This window comes from Coffea arabica, chromosome 11e (genome assembly GCF_036785885.1).
Source record: "Coffea arabica cultivar ET-39 chromosome 11e, Coffea Arabica ET-39 HiFi, whole genome shotgun sequence".
Taxonomy (NCBI): Eukaryota; Viridiplantae; Streptophyta; class Magnoliopsida; order Gentianales; family Rubiaceae; genus Coffea; species Coffea arabica.
Genome location: NC_092331.1, coordinates 7650548 through 7668498, shown reverse-complemented (window position 1 = coordinate 7668498; position 17951 = coordinate 7650548). Strand labels below are relative to the sequence as shown.

The 17951-nt window shown below is 39.2% G+C and overlaps 14 non-coding genes across 14 annotated transcripts; all 14 read left to right on the top strand.

Moving 5' to 3' along the window:
• Positions 1 to 837: 837 nt before the first annotated feature.
• Positions 838 to 956, top strand: LOC140030075 (5S ribosomal RNA). The gene has a single exon (XR_011833989.1). It is a non-coding gene; the product is annotated as a 5S ribosomal RNA (ribosomal RNA).
• Positions 957 to 2091: 1135 nt separating this feature from the next.
• Positions 2092 to 2210, top strand: LOC140030074 (5S ribosomal RNA). The gene has a single exon (XR_011833988.1). It is a non-coding gene; the product is annotated as a 5S ribosomal RNA (ribosomal RNA).
• Positions 2211 to 3345: 1135 nt separating this feature from the next.
• On the top strand, positions 3346 to 3464 carry LOC140031669 (5S ribosomal RNA). Its single transcript, XR_011835592.1, has one exon. It is a non-coding gene; the product is annotated as a 5S ribosomal RNA (ribosomal RNA).
• A 1125-nt stretch (positions 3465 to 4589) lies between these two features.
• Positions 4590 to 4708, top strand: LOC140031658 (5S ribosomal RNA). The gene has a single exon (XR_011835581.1). It is a non-coding gene; the product is annotated as a 5S ribosomal RNA (ribosomal RNA).
• A 1135-nt stretch (positions 4709 to 5843) lies between these two features.
• LOC140031648 (5S ribosomal RNA) lies at positions 5844 to 5962 on the top strand. Its single transcript, XR_011835570.1, has one exon. It is a non-coding gene; the product is annotated as a 5S ribosomal RNA (ribosomal RNA).
• A 1135-nt stretch (positions 5963 to 7097) lies between these two features.
• Positions 7098 to 7216, top strand: LOC140031638 (5S ribosomal RNA). Its single transcript, XR_011835560.1, has one exon. It is a non-coding gene; the product is annotated as a 5S ribosomal RNA (ribosomal RNA).
• A 1135-nt stretch (positions 7217 to 8351) lies between these two features.
• On the top strand, positions 8352 to 8470 carry LOC140031627 (5S ribosomal RNA). The gene has a single exon (XR_011835549.1). It is a non-coding gene; the product is annotated as a 5S ribosomal RNA (ribosomal RNA).
• Positions 8471 to 9605: 1135 nt separating this feature from the next.
• Positions 9606 to 9724, top strand: LOC140031615 (5S ribosomal RNA). The gene has a single exon (XR_011835537.1). It is a non-coding gene; the product is annotated as a 5S ribosomal RNA (ribosomal RNA).
• Positions 9725 to 10859: 1135 nt separating this feature from the next.
• LOC140031608 (5S ribosomal RNA) lies at positions 10860 to 10978 on the top strand. Its single transcript, XR_011835530.1, has one exon. It is a non-coding gene; the product is annotated as a 5S ribosomal RNA (ribosomal RNA).
• A 1135-nt stretch (positions 10979 to 12113) lies between these two features.
• On the top strand, positions 12114 to 12232 carry LOC140031600 (5S ribosomal RNA). Its single transcript, XR_011835521.1, has one exon. It is a non-coding gene; the product is annotated as a 5S ribosomal RNA (ribosomal RNA).
• A 1125-nt stretch (positions 12233 to 13357) lies between these two features.
• Positions 13358 to 13476, top strand: LOC140031591 (5S ribosomal RNA). Its single transcript, XR_011835512.1, has one exon. It is a non-coding gene; the product is annotated as a 5S ribosomal RNA (ribosomal RNA).
• A 1125-nt stretch (positions 13477 to 14601) lies between these two features.
• LOC140031580 (5S ribosomal RNA) lies at positions 14602 to 14720 on the top strand. Its single transcript, XR_011835501.1, has one exon. It is a non-coding gene; the product is annotated as a 5S ribosomal RNA (ribosomal RNA).
• A 1135-nt stretch (positions 14721 to 15855) lies between these two features.
• LOC140031569 (5S ribosomal RNA) lies at positions 15856 to 15974 on the top strand. Its single transcript, XR_011835490.1, has one exon. It is a non-coding gene; the product is annotated as a 5S ribosomal RNA (ribosomal RNA).
• Positions 15975 to 17109: 1135 nt separating this feature from the next.
• On the top strand, positions 17110 to 17228 carry LOC140031558 (5S ribosomal RNA). Its single transcript, XR_011835479.1, has one exon. It is a non-coding gene; the product is annotated as a 5S ribosomal RNA (ribosomal RNA).
• The last annotated feature ends 723 nt before the right edge of the window (positions 17229 to 17951 follow it).

Below are 17951 nucleotides of genomic sequence, written 5' to 3'. Positions count from 1 at the left end.
AATCGGGTTGGACCCGATGAACCCGAAAAGAAAACCGGTCGATTTCGGGTCAACCCGTGGTGACCTGATATGACCCGATATGACCCGTTTACGAATTAAAAATAATTTAATAAACATAAAAATAATTTTATCTAACTAAACTAAGTTATTCTTTTTTTCAAAGGCATTAATTACTTAATCCTAAACGAATTTATTTAATTTGTGTGAAGTTGAAATTATTATACTTGGACAAATAATATATTATATTATTTTTCACTTTTGTATTGTTTTAATTTATTTTATATTTTGCTTGGGATAAAACACTTTTACGGTGTTTAATTTATTTTAGATTTGATTTGGAATCATTTATTTAAATTTTTATTACTTGATTATGTAATTAGTTTTGTGAGAAATTGATTTTATTAGAAATTACAGTGATAAATTAATAAATTAAAATTAAGTTTCGGGTCATTTCGGGTCGACCCGCCGCCCCGTAAACCTGAAATTTTCGGGTTCGGGTCAGCATACCTGACCCGTCACGGGTTGGCGGGTCGGGGTTCGGGTCAACAGATTTTCTGGCGGGTCTGTTGACCCGAACCCGACCCGCCAACCTGATTTGGACCCGAATTGCCACCCCTAACTGCAAGCGTGAAGGATTGATTTCATGATAATTTAGAGTTGCGGGATGAGGGAAAAAAACAGGGTGCAAATCAATAACAAAAAAAAATATAAAGTAAATAAATAAATGGATAAGAGGAAAATGCTTGAATTGACGCTTAAAATGAATTTCGGTCTACAAAACCCACACTGCTTCGCAGGACGGGGTAGTTTAAAAGAATAAAGCGAAAGGAACATGGCGGGTGCGATCATACCAGCACTAATGCACCGGATCCCATCAGAACTCCGAAGTTAAGCGTGCTTGGGCGAGAGTAGTACTAGGTTGGGTGACCCCCTGGGAAGTCCTCGTGTTGCACCCCTCTCTTTTTTGTTTCGAAATCCAAATTTCCTATTCGTTCTTTATCCTGTAGTAATTTAGCTCCGTCGGAACGATTGCTTAATAGTTTGCTTCTTGTCGAAGCGTGAAGGAGGATCTGAAGGCGCGAGACAAATCAGGAACGGTACGGCTCGATCAAAGCCCGGATCGTCGCTCAAATTTGTCGGCGCAAATGTATCACCGCAACTAGGGGTGGCAATTTTCGACACGACCTGAAAACACGACACGAACCTAACACGAAATTAATGGGTTTGGGTTGAGGTTTCGGGAATTCGGGTCAGAATCGGGTTGGACCCGATGAACCCGAAAAGAAAACCGGTCGATTTCGGGTCAACCCGTGGTGACCTGATATGACCCGATATGACCCGTTTACGAATTAAAAATAATTTAATAAACATAAAAATAATTTTATCTAACTAAACTAAGTTATTCTTTTTTTCAAAGGCATTAATTACTTAATCCTAAACGAATTTATTTAATTTGTGTGAAGTTGAAATTATTATACTTGGACAAATAATATATTATATTATTTTTCACTTTTGTATTGTTTTAATTTATTTTATATTTTGCTTGGGATAAAACACTTTTACGGTGTTTAATTTATTTTAGATTTGATTTGGAATCATTTATTTAAATTTTTATTACTTGATTATGTAATTAGTTTTGTGAGAAATTGATTTTATTAGAAATTACAGTGATAAATTAATAAATTAAAATTAAGTTTCGGGTCATTTCGGGTCGACCCGCCGCCCCGTAAACCTGAAATTTTCGGGTTCGGGTCAGCATACCTGACCCGTCACGGGTTGGCGGGTCGGGGTTCGGGTCAACAGATTTTCTGGCGGGTCTGTTGACCCGAACCCGACCCGCCAACCTGATTTGGACCCGAATTGCCACCCCTAACTGCAAGCGTGAAGGATTGATTTCATGATAATTTAGAGTTGCGGGATGAGGGAAAAAAACAGGGTGCAAATCAATAACAAAAAAAAATATAAAGTAAATAAATAAATGGATAAGAGGAAAATGCTTGAATTGACGCTTAAAATGAATTTCGGTCTACAAAACCCACACTGCTTCGCAGGACGGGGTAGTTTAAAAGAATAAAGCGAAAGGAACATGGCGGGTGCGATCATACCAGCACTAATGCACCGGATCCCATCAGAACTCCGAAGTTAAGCGTGCTTGGGCGAGAGTAGTACTAGGTTGGGTGACCCCCTGGGAAGTCCTCGTGTTGCACCCCTCTCTTTTTTGTTTCGAAATCCAAATTTCCTATTCGTTCTTTATCCTGTAGTAATTTAGCTCCGTCGGAACGATTGCTTAATAGTTTGCTTCTTGTCGAAGCGTGAAGGAGGATCTGAAGGCGCGAGACAAATCAGGAACGGTACGGCTCGATCAAAGCCCGGATCGTCGCTCAAATTTGTCGGCGCAAATGTATCACCGCAACTAGGGGTGGCAATTTTCGACACGACCTGAAAACACGACACGAACCTAACACGAAATTAATGGGTTTGGGTTGAGGTTTCGGGAATTCGGGTCAGAATCGGGTTGGACCCGATGAACCCGAAAAGAAAACCGGTCGATTTCGGGTCAACCCGTGGTGACCTGATATGACCCGATATGACCCGTTTACGAATTAAAAATAATTTAATAAACATAAAAATAATTTTATCTAACTAAACTAAGTTATTCTTTTTTTCAAAGGCATTAATTACTTAATCCTAAACGAATTTATTTAATTTGTGTGAAGTTGAAATTATTATACTTGGACAAATAATATATTATATTATTTTTCACTTTTGTATTGTTTTAATTTATTTTATATTTTGCTTGGGATAAAACACTTTTACGGTGTTTAATTTATTTTAGATTTGATTTGGAATCATTTATTTAAATTTTTATTACTTGATTATGTAATTAGTTTTGTGAGAAATTGATTTTATTAGAAATTACAGTGATAAATTAATAAATTAAAATTAAGTTTCGGGTCATTTCGGGTCGACCCGCCGCCCCGTAAACCTGAAATTTTCGGGTTCGGGTCAGCATACCTGACCCGTCACGGGTTGGCGGGTCGGGGTTCGGGTCAACAGATTTTCTGGCGGGTCTGTTGACCCGAACCCGACCCGTCAACCTGATTTGGACCCGAATTGCCACCCCTAACTGCAAGCGTGAAGGATTGATTTCGTGATAATTTAGAGTTGCGGGATGAGGGAAAAAAACAGGGTGCAAATCAATAACAAAAAAAAATATAAAGTAAATAAATAAAAGGATAAGAGGAAAATGCTTGAATTGACGCTTAAAATGAATTTCGGTCTAGAAAAGCCACACTGCTTCGCAGGACGGGGTAGTTTAAAAGAATAAAGCGAAAGGAAAATGGCGGGTGCGATCATACCAGCACTAATGCACCGGATCCCATCAGAACTCCGAAGTTAAGCGTGCTTGGGCGAGAGTAGTACTAGGATGGGTGACCCCCTGGGAAGTCCTCGTGTTGCACCCCTCTCTTTTTTGTTTCGAAATCCAAATTTCCTATTCGTTCTTTATCCTGTAGTAATTTAGCTCCGTCGGAACGATTGCTTAATATTTTGCTTCTTGTCGAAGCGTGAAGGAGGATCTGAAGGCGCGAGACAAATCAGGAACGGTACGGCTCGATCAAAGCCCGGATCGTCGCTCAAATTTGTCGGCGCAAATGTATCACCGCAACTAGGGGTGGCAATTTTCGACACGACCTGAAAACACGACACGAACCTAACACGAAATTAATGGGTTTGGGTTGAGGTTTCGGGAATTCGGGTCAGAATCGGGTTGGACCCGATGAACCCGAAAAGAAAACCGGTCGATTTCGGGTCAACCCGTGGTGACCTGATATGACCCGTTTACGAATTAAAAATAATTTAATAAACATAAAAATAATTTTATCTAACTAAACTAAGTTATTCTTTTTTTCAAAGGCATTAATTACTTAATCCTAAACGAATTTATTTAATTTGTGTGAAGTTGAAATTATTATACTTGGACAAATAATATATTATATTATTTTTCACTTTTGTATTGTTTTAATTTATTTTATATGTTGCTTGGGATAAAACACTTTTACGGTGTTTAATTTATTTTAGATTTGATTTGGAATCATTTATTTAAATTTTTATTACTTGATTATGTAATTAGTTTTGTGAGAAATTGATTTTATTAGAAATTACAGTGATAAATTAATAAATTAAAATTAAGTTTCGGGTCATTTCGGGTCGACCCGCCGCCCCGTAAACCTGAAATTTTCGGGTTCGGGTCAGCATACCTGACCCGTCACGGGTTGGCGGGTCGGGGTTCGGGTCAACAGATTTTCTGGCGGGTCTGTTGACCCGAACCCGACCCGCCAACCTGATTTGGACCCGAATTGCCACCCCTAACTGCAAGCGTGAAGGATTGATTTCATGATAATTTAGAGTTGCGGGATGAGGGAAAAAAACAGGGTGCAAATCAATAACAAAAAAAAATATAAAGTAAATAAATAAAAGGATAAGAGGAAAATGCTTGAATTGACGCTTAAAATGAATTTCGGTCTAGAAAAGCCACACTGCTTCGCAGGACGGGGTAGTTTAAAAGAATAAAGCGAAAGGAACATGGCGGGTGCGATCATACCAGCACTAATGCACCGGATCCCATCAGAACTCCGAAGTTAAGCGTGCTTGGGCGAGAGTAGTACTAGGATGGGTGACCCCCTGGGAAGTCCTCGTGTTGCACCCCTCTCTTTTTTGTTTCGAAATCCAAATTTCCTATTCGTTCTTTATCCTGTAGTAATTTAGCTCCGTCGGAACGATTGCTTAATATTTTGCTTCTTGTCGAAGCGTGAAGGAGGATCTGAAGGCGCGAGACAAATCAGGAACGGTACGGCTCGATCAAAGCCCGGATCGTCGCTCAAATTTGTCGGCGCAAATGTATCACCGCAACTAGGGGTGGCAATTTTCGACACGACCTGAAAACACGACACGAACCTAACACGAAATTAATGGGTTTGGGTTGAGGTTTCGGGAATTCGGGTCAGAATCGGGTTGGACCCGATGAACCCGAAAAGAAAACCGGTCGATTTCGGGTCAACCCGTGGTGACCTGATATGACCCGATATGACCCGTTTACGAATTAAAAATAATTTAATAAACATAAAAATAATTTTATCTAACTAAACTAAGTTATTCTTTTTTTCAAAGGCATTAATTACTTAATCCTAAACGAATTTATTTAATTTGTGTGAAGTTGAAATTATTATACTTGGACAAATAATATATTATATTATTTTTCACTTTTGTATTGTTTTAATTTATTTTATATTTTGCTTGGGATAAAACACTTTTACGGTGTTTAATTTATTTTAGATTTGATTTGGAATCATTTATTTAAATTTTTATTACTTGATTATGTAATTAGTTTTGTGAGAAATTGATTTTATTAGAAATTACAGTGATAAATTAATAAATTAAAATTAAGTTTCGGGTCATTTCGGGTCGACCCGCCGCCCCGTAAACCTGAAATTTTCGGGTTCGGGTCAGCATACCTGACCCGTCACGGGTTGGCGGGTCGGGGTTCGGGTCAACAGATTTTCTGGCGGGTCTGTTGACCCGAACCCGACCCGCCAACCTGATTTGGACCCGAATTGCCACCCCTAACTGCAAGCGTGAAGGATTGATTTCGTGATAATTTAGAGTTGCGGGATGAGGGAAAAAAACAGGGTGCAAATCAATAACAAAAAAAAATATAAAGTAAATAAATAAAAGGATAAGAGGAAAATGCTTGAATTGACGCTTAAAATGAATTTCGGTCTAGAAAAGCCACACTGCTTCGCAGGACGGGGTAGTTTAAAAGAATAAAGCGAAAGGAACATGGCGGGTGCGATCATACCAGCACTAATGCACCGGATCCCATCAGAACTCCGAAGTTAAGCGTGCTTGGGCGAGAGTAGTACTAGGATGGGTGACCCCCTGGGAAGTCCTCGTGTTGCACCCCTCTCTTTTTTGTTTCGAAATCCAAATTTCCTATTCGTTCTTTATCCTGTAGTAATTTAGCTCCGTCGGAACGATTGCTTAATATTTTGCTTCTTGTCGAAGCGTGAAGGAGGATCTGAAGGCGCGAGACAAATCAGGAACGGTACGGCTCGATCAAAGCCCGGATCGTCGCTCAAATTTGTCGGCGCAAATGTATCACCGCAACTAGGGGTGGCAATTTTCGACACGACCTGAAAACACGACACGAACCTAACACGAAATTAATGGGTTTGGGTTGAGGTTTCGGGAATTCGGGTCAGAATCGGGTTGGACCCGATGAACCCGAAAAGAAAACCGGTCGATTTCGGGTCAACCCGTGGTGACCTGATATGACCCGATATGACCCGTTTACGAATTAAAAATAATTTAATAAACATAAAAATAATTTTATCTAACTAAACTAAGTTATTCTTTTTTTCAAAGGCATTAATTACTTAATCCTAAACGAATTTATTTAATTTGTGTGAAGTTGAAATTATTATACTTGGACAAATAACATATTATATTATTTTTCACTTTTGTATTGTTTTAATTTATTTTATATTTTGCTTGGGATAAAACACTTTTACGGTGTTTAATTTATTTTAGATTTGATTTGGAATCATTTATTTAAATTTTTATTACTTGATTATGTAATTAGTTTTGTGAGAAATTGATTTTATTAGAAATTACAGTGATAAATTAATAAATTAAAATTAAGTTTCGGGTCATTTCGGGTCGACCCGCCGCCCCGTAAACCTGAAATTTTCGGGTTCGGGTCAGCATACCTGACCCGTCACGGGTTGGCGGGTCGGGGTTCGGGTCAACAGATTTTCTGGCGGGTCTGTTGACCCGAACCCGACCCGCCAACCTGATTTGGACCCGAATTGCCACCCCTAACTGCAAGCGTGAAGGATTGATTTCGTGATAATTTAGAGTTGCGGGATGAGGGAAAAAAACAGGGTGCAAATCAATAACAAAAAAAAATATAAAGTAAATAAATAAAAGGATAAGATGAAAATGCTTGAATTGACGCTTAAAATGAATTTCGGTCTAGAAAAGCCACACTGCTTCGCAGGACGGGGTAGTTTAAAAGAATAAAGCGAAAGGAACATGGCGGGTGCGATCATACCAGCACTAATGCACCGGATCCCATCAGAACTCCGAAGTTAAGCGTGCTTGGGCGAGAGTAGTACTAGGATGGGTGACCCCCTGGGAAGTCCTCGTGTTGCACCCCTCTCTTTTTTGTTTCGAAATCCAAATTTCCTATTCGTTCTTTATCCTGTAGTAATTTAGCTCCGTCGGAACGATTGCTTAATATTTTGCTTCTTGTCGAAGCGTGAAGGAGGATCTGAAGGCGCGAGACAAATCAGGAACGGTACGGCTCGATCAAAGCCCGGATCGTCGCTCAAATTTGTCGGCGCAAATGTATCACCGCAACTAGGGGTGGCAATTTTCGACACGACCTGAAAACACGACACGAACCTAACACGAAATTAATGGGTTTGGGTTGAGGTTTCGGGAATTCGGGTCAGAATCGGGTTGGACCCGATGAACCCGAAAAGAAAACCGGTCGATTTCGGGTCAACCCGTGGTGACCTGATATGACCCGATATGACCCGTTTACGAATTAAAAATAATTTAATAAACATAAAAATAATTTTATCTAACTAAACTAAGTTATTCTTTTTTTCAAAGGCATTAATTACTTAATCCTAAACGAATTTATTTAATTTGTGTGAAGTTGAAATTATTATACTTGGACAAATAACATATTATATTATTTTTCACTTTTGTATTGTTTTAATTTATTTTATATTTTGCTTGGGATAAAACACTTTTACGGTGTTTAATTTATTTTAGATTTGATTTGGAATCATTTATTTAAATTTTTATTACTTGATTATGTAATTAGTTTTGTGAGAAATTGATTTTATTAGAAATTACAGTGATAAATTAATAAATTAAAATTAAGTTTCGGGTCATTTCGGGTCGACCCGCCGCCCCGTAAACCTGAAATTTTCGGGTTCGGGTCAGCATACCTGACCCGTCACGGGTTGGCGGGTCGGGGTTCGGGTCAACAGATTTTCTGGCGGGTCTGTTGACCCGAACCCGACCCGCCAACCTGATTTGGACCCGAATTGCCACCCCTAACTGCAAGCGTGAAGGATTGATTTCGTGATAATTTAGAGTTGCGGGATGAGGGAAAAAAACAGGGTGCAAATCAATAACAAAAAAAAATATAAAGTAAATAAATAAAAGGATAAGATGAAAATGCTTGAATTGACGCTTAAAATGAATTTCGGTCTAGAAAAGCCACACTGCTTCGCAGGACGGGGTAGTTTAAAAGAATAAAGCGAAAGGAACATGGCGGGTGCGATCATACCAGCACTAATGCACCGGATCCCATCAGAACTCCGAAGTTAAGCGTGCTTGGGCGAGAGTAGTACTAGGATGGGTGACCCCCTGGGAAGTCCTCGTGTTGCACCCCTCTCTTTTTTGTTTCGAAATCCAAATTTCCTATTCGTTCTTTATCCTGTAGTAATTTAGCTCCGTCGGAACGATTGCTTAATATTTTGCTTCTTGTCGAAGCGTGAAGGAGGATCTGAAGGCGCGAGACAAATCAGGAACGGTACGGCTCGATCAAAGCCCGGATCGTCGCTCAAATTTGTCGGCGCAAATGTATCACCGCAACTAGGGGTGGCAATTTTCGACACGACCTGAAAACACGACACGAACCTAACACGAAATTAATGGGTTTGGGTTGAGGTTTCGGGAATTCGGGTCAGAATCGGGTTGGACCCGATGAACCCGAAAAGAAAACCGGTCGATTTCGGGTCAACCCGTGGTGACCTGATATGACCCGATATGACCCGTTTACGAATTAAAAATAATTTAATAAACATAAAAATAATTTTATCTAACTAAACTAAGTTATTCTTTTTTTCAAAGGCATTAATTACTTAATCCTAAACGAATTTATTTAATTTGTGTGAAGTTGAAATTATTATACTTGGACAAATAACATATTATATTATTTTTCACTTTTGTATTGTTTTAATTTATTTTATATTTTGCTTGGGATAAAACACTTTTACGGTGTTTAATTTATTTTAGATTTGATTTGGAATCATTTATTTAAATTTTTATTACTTGATTATGTAATTAGTTTTGTGAGAAATTGATTTTATTAGAAATTACAGTGATAAATTAATAAATTAAAATTAAGTTTCGGGTCATTTCGGGTCGACCCGCCGCCCCGTAAACCTGAAATTTTCGGGTTCGGGTCAGCATACCTGACCCGTCACGGGTTGGCGGGTCGGGGTTCGGGTCAACAGATTTTCTGGCGGGTCTGTTGACCCGAACCCGACCCGCCAACCTGATTTGGACCCGAATTGCCACCCCTAACTGCAAGCGTGAAGGATTGATTTCGTGATAATTTAGAGTTGCGGGATGAGGGAAAAAAACAGGGTGCAAATGAATAACAAAAAAAAATATAAAGTAAATAAATAAAAGGATAAGAGGAAAATGCTTGAATTGACGCTTAAAATGAATTTCGGTCTAGAAAAGCCACACTGCTTCGCAGGACGGGGTAGTTTAAAAGAATAAAGCGAAAGGAACATGGCGGGTGCGATCATACCAGCACTAATGCACCGGATCCCATCAGAACTCCGAAGTTAAGCGTGCTTGGGCGAGAGTAGTACTAGGATGGGTGACCCCCTGGGAAGTCCTCGTGTTGCACCCCTCTCTTTTTTGTTTCGAAATCCAAATTTCCTATTCGTTCTTTATCCTGTAGTAATTTAGCTCCGTCGGAACGATTGCTTAATATTTTGCTTCTTGTCGAAGCGTGAAGGAGGATCTGAAGGCGCGAGACAAATCAGGAACGGTACGGCTCGATCAAAGCCCGGATCGTCGCTCAAATTTGTCGGCGCAAATGTATCACCGCAACTAGGGGTGGCAATTTTCGACACGACCTGAAAACACGACACGAACCTAACACGAAATTAATGGGTTTGGGTTGAGGTTTCGGGAATTCGGGTCAGAATCGGGTTGGACCCGATGAACCCGAAAAGAAAACCGGTCGATTTCGGGTCAACCCGTGGTGACCTGATATGACCCGATATGACCCGTTTACGAATTAAAAATAATTTAATAAGCATAAAAATAATTTTATCTAACTAAACTAAGTTATTCTTTTTTTCAAAGGCATTAATTACTTAATCCTAAACGAATTTATTTAATTTGTGTGAAGTTGAAATTATTATACTTGGACAAATAACATATTATATTATTTTTCACTTTTGTATTGTTTTAATTTATTTTATATTTTGCTTGGGATAAAACACTTTTACGGTGTTTAATTTATTTTAGATTTGATTTGGAATCATTTATTTAAATTTTTATTACTTGATTATGTAATTAGTTTTGTGAGAAATTGATTTTATTAGAAATTACAGTGATAAATTAATAAATTAAAATTAAGTTTCGGGTCATTTCGGGTCGACCCGCCGCCCCGTAAACCTGAAATTTTCGGGTTCGGGTCAGCATACCTGACCCGTCACGGGTTGGCGGGTCGGGGTTCGGGTCAACAGATTTTCTGGCGGGTCTGTTGACCCGAACCCGACCCGCCAACCTGATTTGGACCCGAATTGCCACCCCTAACTGCAAGCGTGAAGGATTGATTTCGTGATAATTTAGAGTTGCGGGATGAGGGAAAAAAACAGGGTGCAAATCAATAACAAAAAAAAATATAAAGTAAATAAATAAAAGGATAAGAGGAAAATGCTTGAATTGACGCTTAAAATGAATTTCGGTCTAGAAAAGCCACACTGCTTCGCAGGACGGGGTAGTTTAAAAGAATAAAGCGAAAGGAACATGGCGGGTGCGATCATACCAGCACTAATGCACCGGATCCCATCAGAACTCCGAAGTTAAGCGTGCTTGGGCGAGAGTAGTACTAGGATGGGTGACCCCCTGGGAAGTCCTCGTGTTGCACCCCTCTCTTTTTTGTTTCGAAATCCAAATTTCCTATTCGTTCTTTATCCTGTAGTAATTTAGCTCCGTCGGAACGATTGCTTAATATTTTGCTTCTTGTCGAAGCGTGAAGGAGGATCTGAAGGCGCGAGACAAATCAGGAACGGTACGGCTCGATCAAAGCCCGGATCGTCGCTCAAATTTGTCGGCGCAAATGTATCACCGCAACTAGGGGTGGCAATTTTCGACACGACCTGAAAACACGACACGAACCTAACACGAAATTAATGGGTTTGGGTTGAGGTTTCGGGAATTCGGGTCAGAATCGGGTTGGACCCGATGAACCCGAAAAGAAAACCGGTCGATTTCGGGTCAACCCGTGGTGACCTGATATGACCCGATATGACCCGTTTACGAATTAAAAATAATTTAATAAACATAAAAATAATTTTATCTAACTAAACTAAGTTATTCTTTTTTTCAAAGGCATTAATTACTTAATCCTAAACGAATTTATTTAATTTGTGTGAAGTTGAAATTATTATACTTGGACAAATAACATATTATATTATTTTTCACTTTTGTATTGTTTTAATTTATTTTATATTTTGCTTGGGATAAAACACTTTTACGGTGTTTAATTTATTTTAGATTTGATTTGGAATCATTTATTTAAATTTTTATTACTTGATTATGTAATTAGTTTTGTGAGAAATTGATTTTATTAGAAATTACAGTGATAAATTAATAAATTAAAATTAAGTTTCGGGTCATTTCGGGTCGACCCGCCGCCCCGTAAACCTGAAATTTTCGGGTTCGGGTCAGCATACCTGACCCGTCACGGGTTGGCGGGTCGGCGTTCGGGTCAACAGATTTTCTGGCGGGTCTGTTGACCCGAACCCGACCCGCCAACCTGATTTGGACCCGAATTGCCACCCCTAACTGCAAGCGTGAAGGATTGATTTCGTGATAATTTAGAGTTGCGGGATGAGGGAAAAAAACAGGGTGCAAATCAATAACAAAAAAAAATATAAAGTAAATAAATAAAAGGATAAGAGGAAAATGCTTGAATTGACGCTTAAAATGAATTTCGGTCTAGAAAAGCCACACTGCTTCGCAGGACGGGGTAGTTTAAAAGAATAAAGCGAAAGGAACATGGCGGGTGCGATCATACCAGCACTAATGCACCGGATCCCATCAGAACTCCGAAGTTAAGCGTGCTTGGGCGAGAGTAGTACTAGGATGGGTGACCCCCTGGGAAGTCCTCGTGTTGCACCCCTCTCTTTTTTGTTTCGAAATCCAAATTTCCTATTCGTTCTTTATCCTGTAGTAATTTAGCTCCGTCGGAACGATTGCTTAATATTTTGCTTCTTGTCGAAGCGTGAAGGAGGATCTGAAGGCGCGAGACAAATCAGGAACGGTACGGCTCGATCAAAGCCCGGATCGTCGCTCAAATTTGTCGGCGCAAATGTATCACCGCAACTAGGGGTGGCAATTTTCGACACGACCTGAAAACACGACACGAACCTAACACGAAATTAATGGGTTTGGGTTGAGGTTTCGGGAATTCGGGTCAGAATCGGGTTGGACCCGATGAACCCGAAAAGAAAACCGGTCGATTTCGGGTCAACCCGTGGTGACCTGATATGACCCGTTTACGAATTAAAAATAATTTAATAAACATAAAAATAATTTTATCTAACTAAACTAAGTTATTCTTTTTTTCAAAGGCATTAATTACTTAATCCTAAACGAATTTATTTAATTTGTGTGAAGTTGAAATTATTATACTTGGACAAATAATATATTATATTATTTTTCACTTTTGTATTGTTTTAATTTATTTTATATTTTGCTTGGGATAAAACACTTTTACGGTGTTTAATTTATTTTAGATTTGATTTGGAATCATTTATTTAAATTTTTATTACTTGATTATGTAATTAGTTTTGTGAGAAATTGATTTTATTAGAAATTACAGTGATAAATTAATAAATTAAAATTAAGTTTCGGGTCATTTCGGGTCGACCCGCCGCCCCGTAAACCTGAAATTTTCGGGTTCGGGTCAGCATACCTGACCCGTCACGGGTTGGCGGGTCGGGGTTCGGGTCAACAGATTTTCTGGCGGGTCTGTTGACCCGAACCCGACCCGCCAACCTGATTTGGACCCGAATTGCCACCCCTAACTGCAAGCGTGAAGGATTGATTTCGTGATAATTTAGAGTTGCGGGATGAGGGAAAAAAACAGGGTGCAAATCAATAACAAAAAAAAATATAAAGTAAATAAATAAAAGGATAAGAGGAAAATGCTTGAATTGACGCTTAAAATGAATTTCGGTCTAGAAAAGCCACACTGCTTCGCAGGACGGGGTAGTTTAAAAGAATAAAGCGAAAGGAACATGGCGGGTGCGATCATACCAGCACTAATGCACCGGATCCCATCAGAACTCCGAAGTTAAGCGTGCTTGGGCGAGAGTAGTACTAGGATGGGTGACCCCCTGGGAAGTCCTCGTGTTGCACCCCTCTCTTTTTTGTTTCGAAATCCAAATTTCCTATTCGTTCTTTATCCTGTAGTAATTTAGCTCCGTCGGAACGATTGCTTAATATTTTGCTTCTTGTCGAAGCGTGAAGGAGGATCTGAAGGCGCGAGACAAATCAGGAACGGTACGGCTCGATCAAAGCCCGGATCGTCGCTCAAATTTGTCGGCGCAAATGTATCACCGCAACTAGGGGTGGCAATTTTCGACACGACCTGAAAACACGACACGAACCTAACACGAAATTAATGGGTTTGGGTTGAGGTTTCGGGAATTCGGGTCAGAATCGGGTTGGACCCGATGAACCCGAAAAGAAAACCGGTCGATTTCGGGTCAACCCGTGGTGACCTGATATGACCCGTTTACGAATTAAAAATAATTTAATAAACATAAAAATAATTTTATCTAACTAAACTAAGTTATTCTTTTTTTCAAAGGCATTAATTACTTAATCCTAAACGAATTTATTTAATTTGTGTGAAGTTGAAATTATTATACTTGGACAAATAATATATTATATTATTTTTCACTTTTGTATTGTTTTAATTTATTTTATATTTTGCTTGGGATAAAACACTTTTACGGTGTTTAATTTATTTTAGATTTGATTTGGAATCATTTATTTAAATTTTTATTACTTGATTATGTAATTAGTTTTGTGAGAAATTGATTTTATTAGAAATTACAGTGATAAATTAATAAATTAAAATTAAGTTTCGGGTCATTTCGGGTCGACCCGCCGCCCCGTAAACCTGAAATTTTCGGGTTCGGGTCAGCATACCTGACCCGTCACGGGTTGGCGGGTCGGGGTTCGGGTCAACAGATTTTCTGGCGGGTCTGTTGACCCGAACCCGACCCGCCAACCTGATTTGGACCCGAATTGCCACCCCTAACTGCAAGCGTGAAGGATTGATTTCGTGATAATTTAGAGTTGCGGGATGAGGGAAAAAAACAGGGTGCAAATCAATAACAAAAAAAAATATAAAGTAAATAAATAAAAGGATAAGAGGAAAATGCTTGAATTGACGCTTAAAATGAATTTCGGTCTAGAAAAGCCACACTGCTTCGCAGGACGGGGTAGTTTAAAAGAATAAAGCGAAAGGAACATGGCGGGTGCGATCATACCAGCACTAATGCACCGGATCCCATCAGAACTCCGAAGTTAAGCGTGCTTGGGCGAGAGTAGTACTAGGATGGGTGACCCCCTGGGAAGTCCTCGTGTTGCACCCCTCTCTTTTTTGTTTCGAAATCCAAATTTCCTATTCGTTCTTTATCCTGTAGTAATTTAGCTCCGTCGGAACGATTGCTTAATATTTTGCTTCTTGTCGAAGCGTGAAGGAGGATCTGAAGGCGCGAGACAAATCAGGAACGGTACGGCTCGATCAAAGCCCGGATCGTCGCTCAAATTTGTCGGCGCAAATGTATCACCGCAACTAGGGGTGGCAATTTTCGACACGACCTGAAAACACGACACGAACCTAACACGAAATTAATGGGTTTGGGTTGAGGTTTCGGGAATTCGGGTCAGAATCGGGTTGGACCCGATGAACCCGAAAAGAAAACCGGTCGATTTCGGGTCAACCCGTGGTGACCTGATATGACCCGATATGACCCGTTTACGAATTAAAAATAATTTAATAAACATAAAAATAATTTTATCTAACTAAACTAAGTTATTCTTTTTTTCAAAGGCATTAATTACTTAATCCTAAACGAATTTATTTAATTTGTGTGAAGTTGAAATTATTATACTTGGACAAATAACATATTATATTATTTTTCACTTTTGTATTGTTTTAATTTATTTTATATTTTGCTTGGGATAAAACACTTTTACGGTGTTTAATTTATTTTAGATTTGATTTGGAATCATTTATTTAAATTTTTATTACTTGATTATGTAATTAGTTTTGTGAGAAATTGATTTTATTAGAAATTACAGTGATAAATTAATAAATTAAAATTAAGTTTCGGGTCATTTCGGGTCGACCCGCCGCCCCGTAAACCTGAAATTTTCGGGTTCGGGTCAGCATACCTGACCCGTCACGGGTTGGCGGGTCGGGGTTCGGGTCAACAGATTTTCTGGCGGGTCTGTTGACCCGAACCCGACCCGCCAACCTGATTTGGACCCGAATTGCCACCCCTAACTGCAAGCGTGAAGGATTGATTTCGTGATAATTTAGAGTTGCGGGATGAGGGAAAAAAACAGGGTGCAAATCAATAACAAAAAAAAATATAAAGTAAATAAATAAAAGGATAAGAGGAAAATGATTGAATTGACGCTTAAAATGAATTTCGGTCTAGAAAAGCCACACTGCTTCGCAGGACGGGGTAGTTTAAAAGAATAAAGCGAAAGGAACATGGCGGGTGCGATCATACCAGCACTAATGCACCGGATCCCATCAGAACTCCGAAGTTAAGCGTGCTTGGGCGAGAGTAGTACTAGGATGGGTGACCCCCTGGGAAGTCCTCGTGTTGCACCCCTCTCTTTTTTGTTTCGAAATCCAAATTTCCTATTCGTTCTTTATCCTGTAGTAATTTAGCTCCGTCGGAACGATTGCTTAATATTTTGCTTCTTGTCGAAGCGTGAAGGAGGATCTGAAGGCGCGAGACAAATCAGGAACGGTACGGCTCGATCAAAGCCCGGATCGTCGCTCAAATTTGTCGGCGCAAATGTATCACCGCAACTAGGGGTGGCAATTTTCGACACGACCTGAAAACACGACACGAACCTAACACGAAATTAATGGGTTTGGGTTGAGGTTTCGGGAATTCGGGTCAGAATCGGGTTGGACCCGATGAACCCGAAAAGAAAACCGGTCGATTTCGGGTCAACCCGTGGTGACCTGATATGACCCGATATGACCCGTTTACGAATTAAAAATAATTTAATAAACATAAAAATAATTTTATCTAACTAAACTAAGTTATTCTTTTTTTCAAAGGCATTAATTACTTAATCCTAAACGAATTTATTTAATTTGTGTGAAGTTGAAATTATTATACTTGGACAAATAATATATTATATTATTTTTCACTTTTGTATTGTTTTAATTTATTTTATATTTTGTTTGGGATAAAACACTTTTACGGTGTTTAATTTATTTTAGATTTGATTTGGAATCATTTATTTAAATTTTTATTACTTGATTATGTAATTAGTTTTGTGAGAAATTGATTTTATTAGAAATTACAGTGATAAATTAATAAATTAAAATTAAGTTTCGGGTCATTTCGGGTCGACCCGCCGCCCCGTAAACCTGAAATTTTCGGGTTCGGGTCAGCATACCTGACCCGTCACGGGTTGGCGGGTCGGGGTTCGGGTCAACAGATTTTCTGGCGGGTCTGTTGACCCGAACCCGACCCGCCAACCTGATTTGGACCCGAATTGCCACCCCTAACTGCAAGCGTGAAGGATTGATTTCGTGATAATTTAGAGTTGCGGGATGAGGGAAAAAAACAGGGTGCAAATCAATAACAAAAAAAAATATAAAGTAAATAAATAAAAGGATAAGAGGAAAATGCTTGAATTGACGCTTAAAATGAATTTCGGTCTAGAAAAGCCACACTGCTTCGCAGGACGGGGTAGTTTAAAAGAATAAAGCGAAAGGAACATGGCGGGTGCGATCATACCAGCACTAATGCACCGGATCCCATCAGAACTCCGAAGTTAAGCGTGCTTGGGCGAGAGTAGTACTAGGATGGGTGACCCCCTGGGAAGTCCTCGTGTTGCACCCCTCTCTTTTTTGTTTCGAAATCCAAATTTCCTATTCGTTCTTTATCCTGTAGTAATTTAGCTCCGTCGGAACGATTGCTTAATATTTTGCTTCTTGTCGAAGCGTGAAGGAGGATCTGAAGGCGCGAGACAAATCAGGAACGGTACGGCTCGATCAAAGCCCGGATCGTCGCTCAAATTTGTCGGCGCAAATGTATCACCGCAACTAGGGGTGGCAATTTTCGACACGACCTGAAAACACGACACGAACCTAACACGAAATTAATGGGTTTGGGTTGAGGTTTCGGGAATTCGGGTCAGAATCGGGTTGGACCCGATGAACCCGAAAAGAAAACCGGTCGATTTCGGGTCAACCCGTGGTGACCTGATATGACCCGATATGACCCGTTTACGAATTAAAAATAATTTAATAAACATAAAAATAATTTTATCTAACTAAACTAAGTTATTCTTTTTTTCAAAGGCATTAATTACTTAATCCTAAACGAATTTATTTAATTTGTGTGAAGTTGAAATTATTATACTTGGACAAATAACATATTATATTATTTTTCACTTTTGTATTGTTTTAATTTATTTTATATTTTGCTTGGGATAAAACACTTTTACGGTGTTTAATTTATTTTAGATTTGATTTGGAATCATTTATTTAAATTTTTATTACTTGATTATGTAATTAGTTTTGTGAGAAATTGATTTTATTAGAAATTACAGTGATAAATTAA